The sequence below is a fragment of the Aethalodelphis obliquidens genome, unplaced genomic scaffold (assembly GCF_003676395.1).
Source record: "Aethalodelphis obliquidens isolate GAN/ISIS:26980383/991018 unplaced genomic scaffold, ASM367639v1 scaffold2, whole genome shotgun sequence".
Classification (NCBI taxonomy): Eukaryota; Metazoa; Chordata; class Mammalia; order Artiodactyla; family Delphinidae; genus Aethalodelphis; species Aethalodelphis obliquidens.
Window position 1 is genome coordinate 93,992,230 of NW_020837946.1, and position 22,598 is coordinate 94,014,827.

The 22,598-nt window shown below is 42.4% G+C and overlaps 1 long non-coding RNA gene across 1 annotated transcript in view; it reads left to right on the forward strand.

Moving 5' to 3' along the window:
- Positions 1–22,598, forward strand: part of LOC113633854 (uncharacterized) — a 162,521-nt gene that overhangs the window by 126,719 nt on the left and 13,204 nt on the right. The window contains exons 4-5 of the long non-coding RNA XR_003438384.1: positions 17,438–17,511; positions 19,239–19,353. This is a non-coding gene — a long non-coding RNA (uncharacterized LOC113633854). The remainder of the gene's footprint in view (positions 1–17,437; positions 17,512–19,238; positions 19,354–22,598) is intronic.

Genomic DNA, 22,598 nt, shown 5'->3' on the forward strand with positions numbered 1-22,598 from the left:
TCTGCAAGATTAACTAAACAATCAAGGGTAGCATACTACTCTCAGAAATAGACTCCCGCAGAAAGAAGATGGATTAGGAAATAATGGCGCGTTGCCATGGCAGAGGAGATGGGGAGTTGGCTCTTCTCCTATCTCCTGGCAACCATTTGACAAGGAGCTGCACTAGACTTTGAACTACAGGCAAGAAAGCTCCCACTCAGGGATCATTTGAAAGAGAACTTTAATCACGCTTACCTTGGTGCCTCAAGAGAAGCCCAGATTTATTAATAGAAAAATAAATACAATGTCAGGCGCCCCCCAATGTCTACCTCAGTGGATCTTCCTGACTAGTCATGAAAGCAATGAAAGTTTTGCTCATGAAAGAGCCTTCCGCTTTAGTTTTTGGAAAGCACGCCAAGGAAGGATTAGCCCTTGTTTGCAAGTGCCTTCACTCAGGGACCAGACCATGGGCGTGATGGACTCTGGGACACCATCTGGAACAGAATTGCCAATAACCTTCTTCTCCCTAACCACTAAGTCTTCTAGATATTTCCAAGCTACTATATCTTTGCCTACTTCATTTTTTAAAAAATTTATTTATTTATTTATTAAAAGGTTAGACTTTATTTTATTTTATTTTTTGGGTTCACTGTGTGGCTTGTGGGAATCTTAGTTCCCTAACCAGGTATTGAACCTGGGCCCTTGGCATTGAGAGCTCGGAGTCCTAACCACAGGACTGCCAGGGAATTCCCCTACTTCATCCTCTATAATTGCTGTCTGGTATTTTGTAAAATGGATGTTCTGTAATTTATTTTACCATTGTCTTATTCATGGACACTTAGGCTGTTTCCAGAGTTTTGTTATAGTAAGCACTGCTGTCCTCAGCATCAGGTTAATGCTGCCAGGTGCAAGTGGTTTTTCTATGCTAGGGACGTAAAACAGGTTTGCTGGGTTGAGGAGTATATGCACATCTAAAATATTATAGCAACTTCCTGGGACTTCCCTGGCAGTCCAGTGGTTAGGACTGCATGCTTCCACTGCAGGGGGCATAAGTTTGATCCCTGGATAGGGAACTAAGATCCTACAGGCCATGCGGCATGGCCAAAAAAACCCACAAAAAACTGAAAAAAACAAAAAAACAACAACAAAAAAATATATGATAGCAACTTCCAAATTGCCTCTCAAAACATTATTGATTTTACATTCTTTATTTTTAAATTTATTTATTTATTTATTTATGGCTGTGTTGGGTCCTTGTTGCTGCGCGCAGGCTTTCTCTAGTTGCAGTGAGTGAGGGCTACTCTTCGTTGCGGTGCGTGTGCTTCTCATTGCAGTGGCTCCTCTTGCTGCGGAGCACGTGCTCTAGGCACGTGGGCTTCAGTAGTTGGGGCACGCGGGCTCTAGAGCACAGGCTCAGTAGTTGTGGTGCTCGGGCTTAGTTGCTCCACGTCACGTGGGATCTTCCCGGACCAGGGCTCGAACCCGTGTCCCCTGCATTGGCAGGCGGATTCTTAACCACTGTGCCACCAGGGAAACCCCATGATTTTACATTCTTATTAACAGCTCCCGGTGAGCATCCTGCCCCCTTCCTTCTCAGTGCCTTTGTACATGCTCTTCCCTCTAATAGGGATGCTTGTCTCTTACTCATCTTTCAGGTCTCAGCTCAGGCTTTCCTTCTGAGGAGGCTTCCCTCACTCCCTGTCCAGGTCATTGTTCTGTGTCCTAAGCTGTCAGAACATCGAGCTCTTTTCCTTCAGAGCATTTAGTGTCTGTATATTAATAATGGGACTGCCTGATTAAATCTGGGCTCCCTGTGTGGATTTAATTCTCCATTTGCCTCTCTCTTACACCCAATCTTTGTCCTCTCTGCACCCCAGAGGTTGACCCCAGTCTCCTTTGTCAACTGGCTTCCAGTTGGATTTGGCCAGTGGGGGCTGTGGAGGCTGTGACTGGTATATCTTCCCATTCTAGAAAGCATTCTCCAGTGTTATATCGTTATAGAAATACACTCATTTCACTTAATTAAAAAATCATACACAAACTCCAGTACATTACTATGAGTCCCAAGCGATAACCCACCATATCATAGAAGTCCCTTGACAGAGACCTCTGAGAACTTTGAGAACTAAGATAAGATCATCAAATGAGGGCTCCCAACCTGACAGGGGTTTCAGAGACAGATGATTCACCATTATTGGTAGTTATAGTCTATAAAGTTGCAGCAAATACCGAATCATTACTCCTAGGGGAGATGCAGGGTTAGGTTCCTGTGCGCCTCTGGTCACATTTTCATCAGCGATGAATACCGTAGCCTTGTTTTACGTGTGTTTCTGTTTAAAGGCACCTTATTTAGTGTATATTGTTGATTCATTAACATTGAACACATGGCCAACAGCATTAAACTCATGCCTGAGTGAAGCTTACCTAACACATTTATTTTTGTCCATAAGGCACATAAGGGCTTTTTGAGTTTAGGGAAAGACAGCACTTCAGCACTATGCTTGGGGGTCATTTTAAACAGCAAAATCACCAACGAAAAGCTCAAAAAATTTAAAAACAAGTCCCTACATAGACTGTGGAGATGATGCTGTTTACAGTATGAGAGCTGAAACAGGAAGGCAGAATATCAGATTGTTTAACCTCAGCTATGTGCCTGGAGACTCAAATTTCCCTCTGCTCTGTGCATGTCCGCAAATGACTACAAAAGTGCTGCAAGTACAGTTGGCCCTCTGTAACCACGGGTTCAACCAACAGTGTATCGAAAACTACAAAAAAAAATTCCAGAAAGTTCCAAAGAGCAAAAGTTGAATTTGCTTGCAACTATTTACATAGTATTTACATTGTATTAGGTATTATAAGTAATCTAGAGATGATTTATTTATTTTTATTTATTTTAAAAAGTATTTTATTTATTTATTTGTTTGGCTGCACCAAGTCTAGCTGTGGCATGTGGGATCTAGTTCCCTGACCAGAGATGGAATCTGGGTCCCCTGCATTGGAGGCTCGGAGTCTTAGGGAAGACTCCAGGGACCACCAGGGAAGTCCCATAGAGACGATTTCAAGTATACAGAAGGATATGTGTAGGTTACACACAAACACTGCACCATTTTATAAAAGGGATGTGAGCATCCGTAGAATTTGGTATCTGCCGGGGTGTCCTTGAACCAATCCCCCATGACTCCTGAAGGGCAGCTGTATTGCTTTGGGGGTTACAAATACATTTTAGTGAATAGGCAAATTTGCAAATTCAGAATCCTCCAATAATGAGGATCAACTGTCTTTTGTTTGACCAGAATGGTGACACAAAGAAGAAAACTTTGAGAGGGAATGATTGGGATTACAGAAGTGTCCTCTGAAGCTTGCCCCATTTCCACCCCACCCCCCACCCCGCCCTGCCCTGCTTCCAGCTGTTTACAGCTGACTGCTTCACACATTTACTCTACCTACCGGCCAGTAGAGGAACATGAGTCCGGAACTCCTGGTGTGGTTTGCCTCTTCTGTCAAGGCAGGTCTGAGAAACCATCCTCGGTGTGATATTTATCCAAGTGGAATGGGATAAATGAGTATCAAGGGCAGACTTAGAGGGACAGAAACACGGACTTGGCCGAGGGAGGAGAGGGCAGAGATGTTCTAGTGACTAGCCAGGTTGGGGTTGGCATTGTGGCCCCCCAGTTCCAAGCACCTCAGTTCTCTCAAGGAGCCCACAAGACACCATGGGAGGTACTGCCCGCCTCCCCGTGCCCATCCCCTCCTCTGCATGCCATTAGGTAGGGCCTGGGCCAGCCCACCCTCCTTTTCTGCCCTAAGGGCATTTCTCTGCAGTTTCAGGTGGGTGGTCTTTCCCTGGGCCATCAGGACTGGGAGAGGGTGGTGAGTCAGACAAGTTCCCATCATCTATTCACAGCACGTGAGGAGTGAGTTTTCCAAGGACCTGAAGTGTATGCATTGAGCACACAAATTAAAATTTCTAGCCATCTGGGGGGAAATTTTTTGGATAAATATTTTGCTTCACCACCAGGTAAAATGATGATACTGAACATAAAATAGTATGGCATCACCCTTACTACCCTATAGTTTTGCACTGAAGTGACTTCCTTCAGGCTCAGAGACTACACTGAACACCCCCCAGCTGTCTTCCTTGTGTTTATCTTTTGTTGGATTTTGAGATCATTTAGCTGGTCAGTAGTTAACTTGGCTGCTATCAGCATCCTCATGGAGTCCAGAAAACGCTCAGGGACAGACTTAGCAGGGTAGAGCTGTGCTGTTTAATTCTACAAAAGCAGAAAAAATTGTCTGGAAACCCCAGAGTAGATACTGCAGTGTGTCTGCTTGCTGACTCCTGAGTTACAGAGTTCTGCAGAATTAGCACTGTAGTGGGTCCCCTTGACTTAGTCTGTTCTATGTCTTAGGATCTTCAAGGCCGAGACAAAGACCTGTTACTCCTGCAACTTTGCCCAGTCCTGGCCTCCCACTAGCAAACCTGCTCACTTTCGCCACGCTGTGGTCTTTCTAACTTTCTGGTCCAGCTGTTGAAGTTGCTGCTGCTGGCCAGAGAGATGAGTCGTTGCTGTGTGCAGCTGGTAAACCTTCTCCCAGAATTAGGTTCACTGATGGAGAAATTGGGTTGATAGGAAATCTCAACGGGTGGGAGGTTTCAGGCGTGGCAGACTTTTCCCCTGAGGAGCTAGAGAAAGGAAGTAGCAGGAAAGTAACTTCAGAATGCTTGAACTATCTGAAGGGGTTCCGAGAACCCTTGAGAGGCTGCTTGCAAGAAAGTACGTTTTCTAGCTGTTCCATAATCAGTATAACAAAGACAAAAGGATTTTTGTTCGTTTGTTTTTCTGGTCTAGAACAAATGTTGAAATTTTACCATGAATTAACTTCCTGACACAAACAAGGTCCAAATGGGAAGAAAGTTTCCTCCCTACCTCTGGGGATGGCACAAGTGCCCACTCCCCCGCCCCTTGTCACCCAGGCCAGAAGCCAGGGATGCACAGCAGACGTGTCCTTTTCCCTCCATCCCCACAACAAATCTGTTATGAAGTTCCATCACCCCATCCCACCAGTATCCTGAGTATGTCAGTCCTCCCCACTGCCTCATTCCTGGTCTGGTTTCTGACGTTCCATCCTCCACACTATCACCAGAGAGAACTTCCTAAAAGGCCAGTAGTGTCATGTGCCCCCTTGCACATCACCAACAAGAAAAGCCCAGTTTCATCAGCATGGCAGGTGCAGCTCTTCTTGATTTTGCTGGCAAAGTATGTGCTTGTCGTCAGCTCCAGAGGTTTTCGCCAGACTCCCCAGCTTGCCTGGTAGTTCCCACCCAGAAGGCAGAGCCAGAAGCGTGCTGAATCCCAGATGTCCACCTGCTAACTCTGTAACCCCAGGCGAGTTAATATTTCTGAGACTCACTTTTCCCATCTGTAAAATGGGGAGAGTTATACCTAGCTTCAAAACTCACCAGTAATACTGGCATTAGAATCAGGGGAAGTGTGAAGAAATGACTTAACATTTTACACATTTTAAATTGTTGGCTTCTCTAGTAAGCCATTACTTTTGCCAGTAAAAATATTCAAGGGATGAAAAAATAATCTGGTAGAGTTTGCATAGTGCGGTGATTATGAGCACAGACTTTGCAGCCTGACTGCCTGGTTTAAGTCGCTGTGTGACTGTGGGCGATTTACTTAACCTCTCTGTGCTTACTCTGCTGATTTGTAAAATAAAGTAACTAGAGTACTTACCTTTCAGTGTCGTTGTAATCATTAAATGAGTAACATACGTGAACTATATGGAATAGTGCCAGCACATTAGAAGTGCTGCATAGGAGTTTGCTGGTATTAGTAATAGATGGTGAAACACAGTAAATGAACCATACCTGTCTGGTGTCTTCTGCTCTCCCCACATATTTCCTAGGGTTGCTGTGAGGATTCAATGAGGTGATATATGAATGACACCTGGTTCGTGTTGAGCACTTAGTGCCTGCTGAATATATATGAATTCTCCCGCCTGCTTTCCTTGCCTTTCAAGTTGAAGGACTTTTCCTTTGCGTTTTTTTGGCCGCGAGGCATGTGGGACCTCGGTTCCCTGACCAGGGATCAAACCCTTGCCCCCTGCAGTGGAAGTGCGGAGTCTTAACCACTGGACTGCCAGGGACCAGAGTCCCAGAGGACTTTTCCTTTGGAAAGGCGTTCCTGACCCCTAGGCTGTCTGGGCGGCCCTCACATTTTTCTATTTTAGGACACTTTTCACATGGCCATGTCACTGCTGGTTTACTTCTCTGTTCTTCACCAGACTCTAAGAACTTTACAGGTAAAATTGTCTTAATTTATCCTAGCATTTCTAGCCCTCAGCATAGTACCCAGCAAAGAGTAGGAGCTCAATATACATTTGCTGTACTTTTTCATGAATCAATGTGATGTTCACCTTCACACAGTTTATAATGTGTCTAGGGTGAAAAGATACAAACATCTGAAAGGTTAATCCCATCATCAAATGTAAAGATCTATTTGGGGCATATGATGGGCACCAGAGGCAGCAGGGGGCAGTGACTCAAGACCTGGGAAAGGGTCAGAAGACTCGGCTGGAGTGTCCAGGATGTTGCTGAGCATGCTGGGAGACTGGGACAGTTACCTAACCTCTGTCAGAGGAGGTCCGCGTGGCTGGAAAAGGTGACGAAAATGCCAGGCTCCATGCAAACGCTTCATAAACAGACTGGTGATAAAGTACCAGACTTGGGGTAGCTTGTCAATAGTATTTGAGCCAAGCTTTGAGGGGATGGACTGAAATTAGGTACATGGAGGGGAGGCTGGAATATTTCAGGTAGGGTAATAGCTTGAGAAGAAAACGTTTAAAGGAAATGAAGAGACAGACGTGAAAGAGTCACATATCTTCATTGTCCACAAAGAGGAATTAAAAGAAAATGCTCCTTGGCTTGTGAATGCTGGCATTTTATTTATTATTATTATTATTTTTTTTTTTTTGCGGTATGCGGGCCTCTCACTGTCGTGGCCTCTCCCTTTGCGGAGCACAGGCTCCGGACGCGCAGGCTCAGCGGCCATGGCTCACGGGCCCAGCCGCTCCACGGCATGTGAGATCCTCCCGGACCGGGGCACGAACCCGTGTCCCCTGCATCTCAACCACTGCGCCACCAGGGAAGCCCAATGCTGGCATTTTATTTCATCTGTCAGCTTCGAAGGAAAGCAGGAAAAACACGAACTGGACACTATGAAAGAAAAGCTGGGGGACGGAGGGGTCTGCTCAAACCTGGAGAAAACTGAGACTCTACATTAATTTCATACACTATTGCATTTAAAAGAAACCGAAAGCAGTATGTATGAAGATAGTTAAGCTCATAACCAAATGTTTTTATTGCTTTGAAGTTTAATTTAGTTGTTTAAATGAATTTTAATCTTCTAAATCCACAACTCAGTTAAAAGGTCTTTTAAAAAATAAAACCCTGGCGGATATATGTATATGTATAACTGATTCACTTTGTTATAAAGCAGAAACTAACACACCATTGTAAAGCAGTTATACTCCAATAAAGATGTTAAAAAAAGTAAATAAATAAATAAAACCCTGGCATCTACTTGTTTTGTATTCAGCTTTTTTTTTTAACACATTGCTCCTTTATTTCTATATAATCATAAAATATTCAATTATGACCAATAAAAATGACAAATTCTTTTTTTTTTAAGTGAAGTATAATTGACTTACAATACTATATCAGCTTCAGGTGTACAACATAGTGATTCGATATTTTTATACATTACAAAATGATCACCAAGATAAGTCTAGTTACCATATGTCAGTATACAAAGTTATTAAAATATTATTGACTGTATTCATGCTGAACATTACATCCCAATGACTTATTTATCTTATTTCTTTTTAATTGGAGTATAATTGCTTTACAATGGTGTGTTAGTTTCTGCTTTATAACAAAGTGAATCAGTTATACATATACATATGTTCCCATATCTCTTCCCTCTTGCGTCTCCCTCCCTCCCACCCTCCCTATCCGACCCCTCCAGGCAGTCACAAAGCACCGAGCTGATCTCCCTGTGCTATGCAGCTGCTTCCTGCTAGCTATCTACCTTATGTTTGGTAGTGTATATATGTCCATGCCTCTCTCTTGCTTTGTCAGCGCATACCCTTCCCCCTCCCCATATCCTCAAGTCCATTCTCTAGTAGGTCTGTGTCTTTATTCTTGCCTTACCCCTAGGTTCTTCATGATATGTTTTTTTCTTAAATTTCATATATATGTGTTAGCATATGGTATTTGTCTTTCTCTTTCTGACTTACTTCACTCTGTATGACAGACTCTAGGTCTATCCACCTCATTACAAATAGCTCAATTTCGTTTCTTTTTATGGCTGAGTAATATTCCATTGTATATATGTGCCACATCTTCTTTATCATTCATCCGATGATGGGCACTTAGATTGTTTCCATCTCCAGGCTATTGTAAATAGAGCTGCAGTGAACATTTTGGTACATGATTCTTTTTGAATTATGGTTTTCTCAGGGTATATGCCCAGTAGTGGGATTGCTGGGTCATTTGGTAGTTCTATTTGTAGTTTTTTAAGGAACCGCCATACTGTTCTCCACAGTGGCTATATCAAGTTACATTCCCACCAACAGTACAAGAGGGTTCCCTTTTCTCCACACCCTCTCCAGCATTTATTGTTTCTAGATTTTTTGATGATGGCCATTCTGACTGGTGTGAGATGATATCTCATTGTAGTTTTGATTTGCATTTCTCTAATGATTAATGATGTTGAGCATTCTTTCATGTGTTTGTTGGCAGTCTGCATATCTTCTTTGGAGAAATGTCTATTTAGGTCTTCTGCCCATTTTTTGGATTGGGTTGTCTGTTTTTTCAATATTGAGCTGCATGAGCTACTTGTAAATTTTGGAGATTAATCCTTTATCAGTTGCTTCATTTGCAAATATTTTCTCCCATTCTGAGGGTTGTCTTTTGGTCTTGTTTATGGTTTCCTTTGCTGTGCAAAAGCTTTGAAGTTTCATTAAGTCCCATTTGTTTATTTTTGTTTTTATTTCCATTTCTCTAGGAGGTGGGTCAAAAAGGATCTTATGTGTGATTTATGTCATAGAGTGTTCTGCCTATGTTTTCCTCTAAGAGTTTGAGAGTTTCTGGCCTTACATTTAGGTCTTCAATCCATTTTGAGCTTATTTTTGTGTATGGTGTTAGGGAGTGATCTAATCTCATACTTTTACATGTACCTGTCCAGTTTTCCCAGCACCACTTATTGAAGAGGCTGTCCTTTCTCCACTATACATTCCTGCCTCCTTTATCAAAGATAAGGTGACCATATGTGCGTGGGTTTATCTCTGGGCTTTCTATCCTGTTCCATTGATCTATCTGTTTTTGTGCCAGTACCATACTGTCTTGATTACTGTAGCTTTGTAGTACAGTCTGAAGTTACGGAGCCTGATTCCTCCAACTCCGTTTTTCGTTCTCAAGATTGCTTTGGCTATTCGGGGTCTTTTGTGCTTCCATACAAATTGTGAAATTTTTTGTTCTAGTTCTGTGAAAAATGCCAGTGGTAGTTTGATAGGGATTGCATTGAATCTGTAGATTGCTTTGGGTAGCAGAGTCATTTTCACAATGTTGATTCTTCCAATCCAAGAACATGGTATATCTCTCCATCTATTTGTATCATCTTTAATTTCTTTCATCAGTGTCTTATAATTTTCTGCATACAGGTCTTTTGTCTCCTTAGGTAGGTTTATTCCTAGATAGTTTACTCTTTTTTTTGCAATGGTAAATGGGAGTGTTCTTGATTTCACTTTCAGATTTTTCATTATTAGTGTATGGGAATGCCAGAGATTTCTGTGCATTAATTTTGTATCCTGTTACTTTACCAAATTCATTGATTAGCTCTAGTAGTTTTCTGGTAGCATCTTTAGGATTCTCTATGTGTAGTATCATGTCATCTGCAAACAGTGACAGCTTGAATTCTTCTTTTCCGATTTGGATTCCTTTTACTTCCTTTTCTTCTCTGATTGCCATGGCTAAAACTTCCAAAACTATGTTGAATAAGAGTGGTGAGAGTGGGCAACCTTGTCTTGTTCCTGATCTTAGTGGAAATGCTTTCAGTTTTTCACCATTGAGGATGATGTTGGCTGTGGGTTTGTCATATATGGCCTTTATTATGTTGAGGAAAGTTCCCTCTATGCCTACTTTCTGCAGGGTTATCATAAATGGGTGTTGAATTTTCTCAAAAGCTTTCTCTGCATCGATTGAGATTATCATATGGTTTTTCTCCTTCAATTTGTTAATATGGTGTATCATGTTGATTGATTTGCGTATATTGAAGAATCCTTGCATTCCTGGAATGAACCCCAGTTGATCATGGTGTATAATCCGTTTAATGTGCTGTTGGATTCTGTTTGCTAGTATTTTGTTGAGGATTTTTGCATCTATGTTCATCAGTAATATTGGCCTGTAGTTTTCTTTCTCTGTGACATCCTTGTCTGGTTTTGGTATCAGGGTGACGGTGGCCTCGTAGAATGAGTTTGGGAGTGTTCCTCCCTTTGCTATATTTTGGAAGAGTTTGAGAAGGATAGGTGTTAGCTCTTCTCTAAATGTTTGACAGAATTCGCCTGTGAAGCCATCTGGTCCTGGGGTTTTGTTTGTTTGAAGATTTTAAATCACAGTTTCAATTTCAGTGCTTGTGATTGGTTTGTTCATATTTTCTATTTCTTCCTGATTCAGTCTTGGCAGTTTGTGCATTTCTAAAAATTTGTCCATTTCTTCCAGGTTGTCCATTTTATTGGCATAGAGTTGCTTGTAGTAATCTCTCAAGATCTTTTGTATTTCTGCAGTGTCAGTTGTTACTTCTCCTTTTTCATTTCTAATTCTATTGATTTGAGTCTTCTCCTTTTTTTTCTTGATGAGTCTGGCTAAAGGTTTATCAATTTTGTTTATCTTCTCAAAGAACCAGCTTTTAGTTTAATTGATCTTTGCTATCGTTTCCTTCATTTCTTTTTCATTTATTTCTGATCTGATTTTTATTTCTTTCCTTCTGCTAACTTTGGGTTTTTTGTTCATCTTTCTCTAATTGCTTTAGGTTCAAGGTTAGGTTGTTTATTCGAGATGTTTCCTGTTTCTTAAGGTAGGGTTGTATTGCTATAAACTTCCCTCTTAGAACTGTTTTTGGTGCATCCCATAGATTTTGGGTCGTCATGTCTCCATTGTCATTTGTTTCTAGGTATTTTTTGATTTCCTCTTTGATTTCTTTAGTGATCACTTCATTATTAAGTAGTGTATTGTTTAGCCTCCATGTGTTTGTATTTTTTACAGATCTTTTCCTGTAATTGATATCTAGTCTCATGGCATTGTGGTCAGAAAAGATACTTGATACAATTTCAATTTTCTTAAATTTACCAAGGCTTGATTTGTGACTCAAGATATGATCTATCCTGGAGAATGTTCCATGAGCACTTGAGAAAAATGTGTATTCTGTTGTTTTTGGATGGAATGTCCTATAAATATCAATTAAGTCCATCTTGTTTAATGTATCATTTAAAGCTTGTGCTTCCTTATTTATTTTCATTTTGGATGATCTGTCCATTGGTGAAAGTGAGGTGTTAAAGTCCCCTACTATGAATGTGTTACTGTCGATTTCCCCTTTTATGGCTGTTAGTATTTGCCTTATGTCTTGAGGTGCTCCTATGTTGGGTGCATAAATATTTACAATTGTTATATCTTCTTCTTGGATCAATCCCTTGATCATTATGTAGTGTCCTTCTTTGTCTCTTCTAATAGTCTGTATCTTAAAGTCTATTTTTTCTGATATGAGAATTGCTACTCCAGCTTTCTTTTGGTTTCCATTTGCATGGAATATCTTTTTCCATCCCCTCACTTTCAGTCTGCATGTGTCTCTAGGTCTGAAGTGGGTCTCTTGTAGACAGCATATATATGGGTCTTATTTTTGTATCCATTCAGCCAATATGTGTCTTTTGGTGGGAGCATTTAGTCCATTTACATTTAAGGTAATTATCGATATGTATGTTCCTATTCCCATTTTCTTAATTGTTTTGGGTTCGTTATTGTAGGTCTTTTCCTTCTCTTGTGTTTCTTGCCTAGAGAATTTCCGTTAGCAGTTGTTGTAAAGCTGGTTTGGTGGTGCTGAACTCTCTCAGCTTTTGCTTGTCTGTAAAGGTTTTAATTTCTCCAGCCAATCTGAATGAGATCCTTGCTGGGTAGAATAATCTTGATTTCAGGTTTTTCTCCTTCATCACTTTAAATATGTCCTGCCAGTCCCTTCTGGCTTGCAGAGTTTCTGCTGAAAGATCAGCTGTTAACCTTTTGGGGATTCCCTTGTGTGTTTTTTGTTGTTTTTCCCTTGCTGCTTTTAATATGTTTTCTTTGTATTTAATTTTTGGTAGTTTGATTAATATGTGTCATGGTGTATTTCTCCTTGGATTTATCCTGTATGGGACTCTCTGTGCTTCCTGGACTTGATTAAATATTTCCTTTCCCATATTAGGGAAGTTTTCAACTATAATCTCTTCAAATATTTTCTCAGTCGCTTTCTTTTTCTCTTCTTTCTCTGGAACCCCTATAATTCGAATGTTGGTGCGTTTAATGTTGTTCCAGAGGTCTCTGAGACTGTCCTCAGTTCTTTTTATTCTTTATTCTCCTCTGCAGTAGTTATTTCCACTATTTTATCTTCCAGGTCACTTATGCGTTCTTCTTCCTCAGTTATTCTGCTGCTCCTGAGTTTGCTGGGAGAGATTTCCCTTTCTCTTCTTTGTTCTCACAGCTCCCGGGGCTCAGCTTTGGATTTGGCCCTGCCTCTGCGTGTAGGTTGCCGTAGGGCGTCTCTTCTTCGCTCAGACAGGACAGGGTTAAAGGAGCCGCTGAATCGGGGCTCTGGCTCACTCAGGCTGGGCGGAGGGCGGGGCACGGAGTGCGGGGCGAGCCTGCGGCGGCAGAGGCCGGCATGACTTGCACCAGCCTGAGGCGCGCCGTGCGTTCTCCCGGGGAAGTTGTCCCTGGATCCCGGGACCCTGGCAGTGGCGGGCTGCACAGGCTCCCCGGAAGAGGGGTGTGGAGAGTGACCTGTGCTCGCACACAGGCCCCTTGGTGGCGGTAGCAGCGGCCTTAGCGTCTCATGCCCGTTTCTGGGGTCCAACCTTTTAGCCACGGCTCGCGCCCGTCTCTGGAGCTCCTTTAAGCAGCGCTCTTAATCCCCTCTCCTCGCACAGCAGGAAAGAAAGAGGGAAGAAAAAGTCTCTTGCCTCTTCGGCGGGTCCAGACTTTTCCCCGGACACCCTCCCGGCTAGCCGTGGCACACTAACCCCCTGCAGGCTGTGTTCACGCCACCAACCCCAGCCCTCTCCCTGCGCTCCGACCGAAGCCCGAGCCTCAGCTCCCAGCCCCGCCCGCCCCGGCGGGTGAGCAGACAAGCCTCTCGGGCTGGTGAGTGCTGGTCGGTACCGGTCCTCTGTGCGGGAATGTCTCCGCTTTGCCCTCTGCACCCCTGTTGCTGCGCTCTCCTCCGCGGCTCCAAAGCTTTCCACTCCGCCACCTGCAGTCTCAGCCCGCGAAGGGGCTTCTAGTGTGTGGAAACCTTTCCTCCGTCACAGCTCCCTCCCACTGGTGCAGGTCCCGTCCCTATCCTTTTGTCTCTGTTTATTCTTTTTTCTTTTGCCCTACTCAGGTACGTGGGGCGTTTCTTGCCTTTTGGGAGGTCTGAGGTCTTCTTTCAGTGTTCAGTAGGTGTTCTGTAGGAGTTGTTCCACGTGTAGATGTATTTCTGGTGTATCTGTGGGGAGGAAGGTGATCTCCGCGTCTTACTCTTCCGCCATCTTCTCTCAGCTTTTTTTAAAAAAAATTATTTTTGGCTCTGTTGGGTCTTAGTTGCAGTACATGGGATCTTCCTTGAGGCACGCGGGATCTTTCATTGTGGTGCACGGACTCTTCGTTGTGGTGTGCAGACTTCTCTCTAGTTGTGGCTTGCGGGTTTTCTCTTTTCTAGTTGTGGCACACAGGCTCCAGAGGGCGTGGGCTCTGTAGTTTGCGGTATGCGGGCACTAGTTGAGGCTGCGTGGGCCCAGTAATTGTGGTGTGCGGGCTTAGTTGCCCTGTAGCATGTGGGATCTTTGTTCCCTGTCCAGGAATCAAACCTGAGTCCCCTGCATTGCAAGGCAGATTCTTTACCACTGGACCACCAGGGAAGTCCCTGTATTCAGCTTTGAAGAACCAGGCGTGACATACAAACACTCCTTTTATTACTGCTTAATTGTATTTTCTAACTTCGTTTACAATGTGGTATTACTTGAGGAACTTTAAAAGTTCTAAAATAAAAAAAGAAGTGAGTTAGAATAACCTCTGAACTTTTTGAGCTCATAATCTCCCTTTTCTGGCTCATTTGTCATCTACATAGCAATAGCCTAAGAGACAATAATAGAAGGGAATCATGATTGTTTATTTTTGTTTTTATTCGTGTTACTCTAGGAGGTGGATCCAAAAATATATTGCTGCAATTTATGTCAAAGTGTGTTCTGCCTGTGTTTTGCTCCAAGAGTTTTATAGTATCCAGCCTTACATTTAGGTCTTTAACCCATTTTGAGGCCTTAAATGACACATTAGAGCAGATGGACTTAATTGATATTTATAGAATATTCCATATGAAAGTAGCAGAATACACGTTCTTCTCAAGTGCACATGGAACATTCTCCAGGATGGATCACATGCTGGACCACAAAAATAGTCTCAGGAAATTTAAGAAAATTAAAATCATATCAAGCATCTCTTCTGATCACAATGCTGTGAGATTAGAAATCAACTACAAGAAAGAAAAAAAACCCTGCAGGTCCTTTAGCATCTATTTATGTGTACTTTTGCACCTTATCTACATTTCTGAGATGCTTAGACTTGCATAGTAACAGTAAAGTTGGAAACCATCTCTTCTTTGGCTAACCTTTGGCTATTGCCAGTGACTGAGTGACACATCCTGTTATTAATGGATGTTGTCCTCTGGTGGAAAATCATGGGTCCACACACAACTGGGGCAGCTACCTGGGCACAGTGCAGTTTTCAAACCACTCTATCGGTAATGCAAGAGAGATGACCCTTCCCCCATCCTGCCCCCGTTTTAAGCTGTTTTGTCAAACCTGGTGATGGTAGAAAGAATAATGGTCTCCCTAAAGATGTCCATGTCCTGTGAATAAGTTACTACATGGCAAACGGGACTTTGCCGATATCATTAAATTAAGGATATTGCGATAGTGAGTTACCCTGGCTTATCAAGGCAGGCCCAGTGTAATCTCAAAGGTCTTTGTTAAAAGGGAGGCAGGAGGGTCAGAGTTGGAGGAGAGGGCAATGTGAAGATGGAAGCAGGGAGAGAGAGAGTTCAAGATGCTATGCCACTGGCTCTGAAGATGGAGGAAGGGGCCATGAATGCTGGTGGCTTGTAAAAGCTGGAAAAGGCAAGGAAACAGGTTCTCCCCTAGAATGTCCAGAAGGATCTCAGGCCTGGTGATACCTTGATTTTAGCCCAGTGAGAACCATCTTGGATTCCCGACCTCCAGAACTGTAAGAAGAGAAATTTGTGTTGTTTTAAGCTGCCAGATTGATGGTAATCTGTTATAGCAGGGATAGGAAACTGATGTGCTGGTCTTGAGAAAAGGAAGATCACCCATGGGCAGGCACTAATCACCCAGGAATAGTGTGAACTGGAATCTTCAGAGTCATTACACTATGAATATACATGTGAAAGAAGGGCAATATTACTCTCTGTGGACCAACAGGGGAGTCAACCAAGGTGGCATCCTTGCAAAAGCACTGCTACTTGGCTGATAAGAACACACACTATTATCCTGGGAAGGGGGAACCTGTTTTTAAAGAAACACCTGTTTTCCCTTAGACAATAGATATGATACACGTGCACTGTAGTCAACTTGAAAAATATAGAAAAACAGAATGAAAATTATCCATAACTCAACTCAGAAAACCACTATTTTAGCATTTTTCTTTTAACAAGTTTTGCATTTCTTAATATAGAGTATAAGCAAGTTTGAATGCTTTTTTATTTAATATTATAAGCATTCCCCACATCACTATAAATCCTCTGAAAATGTTGCCTTTAATGATGATGCCATACTCAACTAGTTTTCATGTTCTAAATTGACTTAACTATTACTATGTTATTGAGCACTTAAGCTGTTGGGGGTTTCCAGTACAATGAATAACAGTGCAGTGAATATTTCTATGTAATAATCTTTGTCTGAATTTTGGATTATTTCCTTAAGATGAATATCCAAAGGTGGAATAACTGGTTTAGAGGCTGTGGGTAATTTCAAGGTCTATGAAATTTATTGAAAAATTATTTTTCCATTAGGTGTGTACTGTTTTCCTCTTACTAGTAGTTTATATTGGCTAAGAAGTATGCATACAGTAATCTTAGATCAGCAGCTTTCAAATATATTTTATTGGCTCACCCTGAGAAACACTGTGTATCATAACCCAACACACACACACACACACACACACACACACACACACACAGAAACAAATCTTTCTCTTTCCCCATAAGATGCACTACTACTATGATGTTATGTTTTCTGTTATCTTCTAATTTTTTTAATGCTGGTTTTGATTCATAAGGTGATTTCAGGGCCTGTGAATGGGCCATGACCCAGTTTGAAAAACACTGCTTTAGATCTTGGTGGTGGATCCAGCTGAGTTTAATTCATATTTGCATCTAGGAGGATTATAGGAACTACGCCTCCTAAAAATATCTCAAACCTCAAGTTTCCTGCCATTTCAAGAAACATGCTTATGTGATGAAGTGATCATAGCACTAGATTAAAAACAATATCTGTATCGAACAGCTGACCAAGCTTTGAAAAACCTGAATTTAGCTCTGCCTCAAAACCTAAATGTCACCCGCATTAGTTCTATATTATAGATGTTTGTTAATTCACGAAATTCTCACAGGTACACACCTTGTGATTTCTATGCATTTAATAATGGAAGGTGAAGTGGCAACAACAGATCCTTAAAATTTTGAATCCTGTGAGATTTTGATGTAAGTTGCACCTTTGGTGCTATCAACACTTTTGTGTATCTGTGAGTTCTTCTAGCTAGGCTTTAAAAAAAGATTTCCATTTCCCAGTTAACATCTGGGCAAGGCGAATGAACAAGTAGTGGGCTTTTAAAAATAGAGAAAAGGACATAGAAAGTAACCATCTCTATTTTTAAACAGGTGTTAGATTAATTTTCTGGATTCAGGTCTAAGAGAAATTCCTTCTTGTGTGTTAAATGCTACCACAGTGATGAAATTTTTAAAAAGTCTACCAGCAAATATATCTAAAATATACTGTAGGCCATTCAGCTCTATAATTTATGAGAGATTAAAACGCCAAACATTTCATGAAACGTATTGTATTTCTGATTGCTATTTTTTCTCTTTTTTTTCAGCTGGCAAGTACATAGAGAGCCCTAGAAGAAAGACAACAATGATGAAACAGTTGAATGTTACAGATGGTGAAAAGGTGCCTCAAAAATTTTCTCATCTTTTGTTTTTTATTCAGTTTTCCTTTAAAAACTTCAAAGCACTTCACAGACTTTGTCCTCATTAATTTTCACAGTCCTTTAGTGTCAGAAACAGACAAAACAATCTTATATCCACTGAATAGACAGATTTAGGGGGAAAGAAGGGCTATGGCCAAAGGAACCGCCCAGATTCAGAAGTCTAGATAAAAAGCTGACATTTGTTATTCTAAATCACCATCTCACATGTGACCCTGCCTTCAATCACAAGTCCCTCAAGAGTTTGAGATCCTGAGACCAGAGTCTGAGAGGGCATCACTCGATGCCAGGAGCTGTTCCAAATGCTTCCCAGATCAAACCCGGTTAGTATTCATATCAAGCCTATGAAGTGGGTGTGATTATTATTTCCATTTTCCTCAGGAGGAAACTGAGGCACTGAGATATAAAGGACTTGCCCAAGTGGAACCCGGGTTTGAAGACTACACATCGGGCTCCATGGTCTTAACCATTGCACTCTGTTGCCTCCCATACTGTAAAGTAAAAGAATCCTCAGCCTTTTCATTTGAAAGCCAACCTCCCCTAGGATCTTCTGTTGTCTGCTATTTTTTTGTTGTTGTTGTTGTTGTTGTCTGCTATTTTTGACATGATGATTTTTGTTAGAGAAGGAATTCATAAGCGTGTGTGTGTGTTTGTGTGTGTGTGTGTGTGTGTGTGTGTGAGATATACACGGGTAAAGCAGAATAGAAGTTTACACACTACAACTCAGATGCAAAAACCCCCAAGTAACCTTATATTCATGAACTGAGCCCATCCTGCTTGAGACCAATGTCCTTGCTCATGCTGAGGAACACACTTACAATTTTTTTTTTAATTTAACTCAGTCTCTTCCAGTTTAAAATTGTCAGCTGGGGGTAAATAGTGGATTCAAATTCACTTCCTGTCTCAGGACTGTATCTCCCTTCTCCTTGGGCACTTGGGTGCAGGGGATGAGGGTGCTTTGGGTTTCCCCTGCCTTCCACGAGATGGCCCTCATCCTACAGGGTCACTGGACCAACTGTACCTGTGATGCTGAGAAGTAATGGGTCCTGGCTGGAATTCTGGGAATCACTGATAAAGCTGAAGTTTCCTGAAACAGCCTTTAGTCACAAGACTCTATGTTCTGTGACCGCTTCCTCCTGATTCCCAGTCTTCCTCTGGCCTACCAGTTTTCTTAGCATTTTCTCATCCACTACTGGTACTTTTGCGTCCTCCTCAAGCCTCCTCATGTGACATGTAGACTGGGGTCCACTGGGACCACTAACTGCTCTTGAATGAAGCTGCTCTATCACTCCTTAAAGGCATCAATGCAGGGCCATTGCCCAATGTAGGACTTCTTTGAATGCCCTGTGGTCTCCTCCAACATAAAACCCCAGTGTTCTCAGGTTTCTCAAAATGTAACAATGGGTTCCTTACACCCTTTCTGGAAGTTTCCACCCCATAAGACAAGCAAGACATTTGTATCTGACCTTTTGCCCCCTCTCCCTTTCCTCTTCCAAATGTTTTGCCCTTATCCAAGTTCTTCCCTTCTCTATAGTCCAAACTTTACTTCTTGTTATTTAAGGGGAAAATTTCAGAATTTAGAAAATACTTTTGTCACTCAGTAAAACCCAGCTTTCGATATTATTATCTTCACCATGGCCTTCAAATCAATTTGACAATTAAAGCTGAGCTGTGATTTCTTTGATCCCAGTAGTGTTGCCTTCTCTCTGAAACAAAGAACCATTGAAGAATTGTTGAAGCAACGGATGGAGAGTTGCCCAGCAACATGATTCCCCAGGAATGACAAGTAACATTCCTTGATTCAGGTACCAGTATTAGAGAATAATGAGACTTCAACTTAAAAATGTCAATTATAGACTACTTATAGGAGTAGACTGATGTTATGGATAAATACACCTGAAAGGACTGTTTTAAAAATTACACCGTAAACAGCTGTCACAACCCTATCTCTTTCTTTTTTTTTTTTTTGGCTGCATCGGGCCTTTGTTGCGGCACGTGGGAGCTTCCTTGAGACATGCGGGATCTTTTGTTGTGGTGCGCGGGCTCTTCGTTAATGTCACGCGGTCTGCTCGCGTTTCTCTCTAGTTGTGGTGTGCGGGTTTTCTCTCTCTAGTTGCGGCGCTCGGGCTCCAGGGCACGTGGGCCCTGTAGTGTGCAGCACGCGGGCTCTCTTGTTGAGCCATGTGAGCCCAGTAGTTGTGGCGCTCGGGCTTAGTTGCCCCGGCGGCATGTGGGATCTTAGTTCCCCGACCAGGGATGGAACCTGCGTTCCCTGTATTGGAAGGCGGAATCTTTACCACTGGACCGCCAGGGAAGTCCCCCTGTCTCTGTCTTTCTTCTCTACTGCAGTCTGTCCTCAACATCCTCTAACAAAAATATATTTTGTTCCTTCTCTGTTTTAAATCTCTTGACTTTCTATCACCTTCAGGATTAAGTTCAGTTTCTTCTGTGATCCGGGCTCAGCCCAAAGTCCAACTTGCTCTGCTGCCATCCTTTCCCCAGTGCATCCTGTGTCTCGGCTGCCGAAAGCTGAATTCCCTGGAGCCCCTCCTTGGCCTCCTGCAGTCACAACAGCACATACTGCACATGCTGCAGGCCGACCTGAAGGCCCTTCACCCTGCTTCTCCACCCTGGCCACTTGGCTTGTCCTCTAAGACCTAGCTCAAGTGGCGTCACCTCCAGGGAGCTTGTTTATAGCTTTGACATAAATTTTCTGAGTTTGATATATCTCCTCTGAGCTACCTGAGGCCTCACTATTCTAGTATTTATCAAGTTTTTCTTTGTTTTTTGTTTTTCTTGGCTGCGCCATGCACGTGGGATCTTAATTCCCTGACCAGGTATCGAACCTACGCCCTCGGCAGTGAAAGCGCAGAGTCCTAACCACTAGACCACCAGGGAATTCCCTATCAAGTTGTGTTTTAATGGTCTGTTTATCTATTTCTTTCTACCACCACCCTCTCACAGACAGACACACACACACACACACACACACACGAGATCATGAGTTCCAAAAGGCCATAACTTATGTTTTTATCTCTGTATGCTCAGAATCTAGCATGAGTGTCTGAAACACATTAGATGCTCAGAAATTCTTCATTACTGGGGAGAAGAAAGGAAGGGAGGAAGAGGGAAGGGAGGAAGAGGGAATTGAGGGTACCTCAAGGCTCAGGAGAAGTAAGCATTAAGCTCGACGTTGTTCTACTTATTGGTACAAACAAATTGGCTAGAATGAAAAACACTCAAGGCATCAGCTTTTGTTCCCCACTTGATTACAACTCCTAACATGTTTTGTTTTGCCTTTGCTATTAACAAGACTATTCATAGCAGGACTGGGTCACAGTGACCAGCACAGTGCTTGGCACTTAACAAAAGCTCAATACCTATTGGTCAGTTGACTTGTTCAATGTTCTGTTTTGCCTTCCACGGGACAGGCGACTAGGGATCTCCTGTCAATCTGTGGTTATGAGTCCCCCAAAGGCCTGTGTGAATGTTCTCATTCCGTGCGGTACCCATGCTTCTGAACAGTCACCCCATCGAAATGGCCTTGTAAGGTAAGATAGAAATCCAGGAACCCCAAATGTCCCAGTTTTCTCCGTAATTGTCATTTGAAACTACTAGCTAGAGGGTCCCCATGACAAGCCTTTGACACAACAAGCTTTACCACCCACTCCTCTCCTCCCCTTCCCAGGAAGATAACAGCTAAAATCACCAGAAGTAGTAGATAAAACTTCTTCACAAGCTCAGTAGAGGAAAAGGGACTGTGTCCCTATTAAACTTCACAGAAGCCATAACTTGGATCAAGACCTCTGCTCTTGGATTGTTCCAACTGTTTTTTTTTTCCAGGATGGCTTATACCTGCAACCATTACACACTTAAAATGCTGTAGTGTATATAATCGTGCTTAGTTTCACTGGATGTAACTAATACTTTGGACCTTTCCAGTATGTAGGTAGGAAATGAAGTTACATTTGCTTTTAATGCCCAAACTAAGATTGTTTGAGCCTTAGCCAGCTGTACTGTGAGATATCAGCAGCTCTTACTTTCTACTTATTTCTGGAAGTTTCTAAAGGTGTGCCTCACGAGTGCTTAGAAATCTGTTTGTCCACTAGATGATCATGCAGCATCACCCTGTTCTTTCTCTTCCATTCACCACGTTCTGTCCCTCATGTTCTGGCTCCCCCAGACAAAATCCACTGCTCTCAAAACTTCCTAAAGGGGGACTTCCCTGGTGGTCCAGTGGGTAAGACTCCGTGCTCCCAATGCAAGGGGACCAGCTTCAATCCCTGGTCAGGGAACTAGATCCTGCATGCATGCCATAACTAAGAAGTCCATATGCCTCAATGAAGATCCTGCATGCCGCAACTAAGACCCGGCACAGCCAAAATAAATTAACTAATAAATAAATATAAAAAGAAAACTTTCTAAAGGAACCTCACTGTGTATTGCCATTGAGGATGGTTTTCTGTTGAAAACTAACCTCAGGGATGGTTTGGAGAGATTTCAGTGGACCTCCACAATCTTCTCATAATAAAAACAAGTCTCAGACCAAACTCTGCCACCCCTGCTGATACTTATTACAGGAACATTTATTAGCAAGCAGCAGGGACCAAAATGGTCCTAAAACCTCTTCTGTAATTTCAATGAAGTTCCAGCTCCCTGCCATTAAAGTTGCCCTGATGACTCCAACATTCCAGAGGCTGATTCAATTCAGGTTAGAGTGGGCTTTGGCAACCAGGAATCCTCAGAAACAATGGCTGGATACGGGACCATTTAGGAACAATCCTTCCTCAGGGTGCAAGATTCTTTCTTCCTGGCTATAAAGAGTGGGAAATATCTCTAAAATATTATGTCCAGCCTACATATCTTAAATATAATTTCTTTTACCAAATGACAATGCATTTCTAAGCATGAATGATGTTAGTCAACAAGTTGCTAATTTCATCATTGAAAAGCAATTTCTGGACTTCCCTGGTAGTGTAGTGGTTAAGAATCCACCTGCCAATGCAGGGGACATGGGTTCGAGCCCTGGTCCGGGAAGATCCCACATGCT